The following is a 2,500-nucleotide window of genomic DNA, read 5'->3' on the forward strand; positions in this document are numbered from 1 at the left end:
CCGGGGCCCGCAGGAGGTCAAGAGCCATGCTGGATATGCGGTGGAAGGGTAACTGCAGGAGAAGGAAAGGTACTGGGGGACAAGAGCAGGGGAGCATTCGGGTCGCCGGGGCCTTCTTGAGGTCCAGGTCCATGTTCGATGTGAGTAGCAGCAGGGCCAGTGCGCCAGGAGCACATCTTTTTCGACCATAAAGGAGACAGGAGGCCGACTCACTGCCTCGGCCAAATGGAGAGGGAATTTAGGCAGGGCCAGTGCACAAGCATGGATCTTTTTCAGCTGTAAGGGAGACAAGAGCAAGGTGTGATGTAGGTCCCTGGGGCCTGCTGGAGGGCAAGGTCCATGCTCGATGTGAGTAGTTCAGCAGGGCCAGTGCACCAGCAGCACATCTTTTTCGACCGTAAGGGAGACAGGAGGCCGACTCACCGCCTCGGCCAAATGGAGAGGGAGTTTCAGCATGTCCAGTGCACCAGCAGCACATCTTTTTCGACCGTAAAGGAGAAAGGAGGCCGACTCACTGCCTCGGCCAAATGGAGAGGGAATTTCAGCAGGGCCAGTGGAGAAGCATGCATCTTGTTCAGCCGTAAGGGAGTCAGGGAGTTGTCATGGTGGTCCCCCTGGAGGTGGGGGAGATTGCAAATTAGCTAGGGAGGAGGGTGCGTACAGCGGAGGTGGCAAAGTGTTTCTGGTCAGTGTACCAGGGGCACGAACAAGAGTTGTCGTACCATAGGCACCAGGAGTGTGTATGTGTGTGGGGCAAAGTGTTTCTGCTCAGTGTACCAGGGGCACGGAGAAAAGTTGTCGTACCATAGGCACCAGGAGAGTGTGTGTGTATGTGGCAAAGTGTTTCTGCGCAGTGTACCAGGGGCACGGAGAAAAGTTGTCGTACCATAGGCACCAGGAGAGTGTGTGTGTGTGTGTGTGTGTGTGTGTGTGTGTGTGTGTGTGGCAAAGTGTTTCTGCGCAGTGTACCAGGGGCACGGAGAAAAGTTGTCGTACCATAGGCACCAGGAGAGTGTGTGTATGTGGCAAAGTGTTTCTGCGCAGTGTACCAGGGGCACGGAGAAAAGTTGTCGTACCATAGGCTCCAGGAGTGTGTGTGTGTGTGTGTGTGTGTGTGTGTGTGCGTGTGTGTGTGTGTGTGTGTGTGTGGCAAAGTTGTTTTGCTCAGTGTACCAGGGGCACGGAGAAAAGCTGTCGTACCATAGGCACCAGGAGTGTGTGTGTATGTGGCAAAGTGTTTCTGCTCAGTGTACCAGGGGCACGGAGAAAAGCTGTCGTACCATAGGCACGAAGACTGTGTGTGTGGCAAAGTTGTTCTGCTCAGTGTACCAGGGGCACGGAGAAAAGCTGTCGTACCATAGGCACGAGGGGAGTGTGTGTGTGTGTGGCTTAGTGTTTCTGCTCAGTGTACCAGGGGCACGGAGAAAAGTTGTCGTACCATAGGCACCAGGAGTGCGTGTGTGGCAAACTTTTTCTGCGCAGTGTACCAGGGGCACGTTTCAATTTACTTTCTGGAGTACCAGGGGCACGAGGATTTTGCCAGTGGTGTTTTGCTTTGTTAGTGGGGGGGGGGCTTAAGTGTGGGTCCGCGGGGCCTGCTGGAGGTCAAGGGCCATGCTAGATATGTCGTGGAGGGTAACTGCAGGAGAAGAAGCTAGTGGGGGAGTAGAGCAGGGGAGTATGTGGGTCCGCGGGGCCTGCTGGAGGTCAAGGGCCATGCTAGATATGTCGTGGAGGGTAACTGCAGGAGAAGAAGCTAGTGGGGGAGTAGAGCAGGGGAGTATGTGGGTCCGCGGGGCCTGCTGGAGGTCAAGGGCCATGCTAGATATGTCGTGGAGGGTAACTGCAGGAGAAGAAGCTAGTGGGGGAGTAGAGCAGGGGAGTATGTGGGTCCGCGGGGCCTGCTGGAGGTCAAGGGCCATGCTAGACATGTGGTACAGGGTAAGTACAGGAAAGGAAATCTAATGGGGGACTAGAGCCGGGGGGGAGGGGGGGGGAGGGGTGGTCCCTGGGGCCCGCTGGAGGGCAAGGGCCATGCTCAATGTGAGTAGCTGCAATGGCCAGTTCACCAGCAGCACATCTTTTTCGACCGTAAAGGAGAGAGGAGGCCGACTCACTGCCTCGGCCAAATGGAGAGAGCACATCAGCAGGGCCAGTGCTCCAGCAGCACATCTTTTTCGACCGTAAAGGAGACAGGAGGCCGACTCACTGCCTCGGCCAAATGGAGAGGGAATTTCAGCAGGGCCAGTGCTCCAGCAGCACATCTTTTTCGACCGTAAGGGAGAGAGGAGGCCGACTCACTGCCTCGGCCAAATGGAGAGAGCACATCAGCAGGGCCAGTGCTCCAGCAGCACATCTTTTTCGACCGTAAAGGAGACAGGAGGCCGACTCACTGCCTCGGCCAAATGGAGAGGGAATTTCAGCAGGGCCAGTGCTCCAGCAGCACATCTTTTTCGACCGTAAGGGAGAGAGGAGGCCGACTCACTGCCTCGGCCAAATG

The sequence above is a fragment of the Neolamprologus brichardi genome, unplaced genomic scaffold, assembly GCF_056152115.1.
Source record: "Neolamprologus brichardi isolate AB-2024 unplaced genomic scaffold, ASM5615211v1 NODE_ptg000118l+_length_84643_cov_1, whole genome shotgun sequence".
NCBI lineage: Eukaryota > Metazoa > Chordata > Actinopteri > Cichliformes > Cichlidae > Neolamprologus > Neolamprologus brichardi.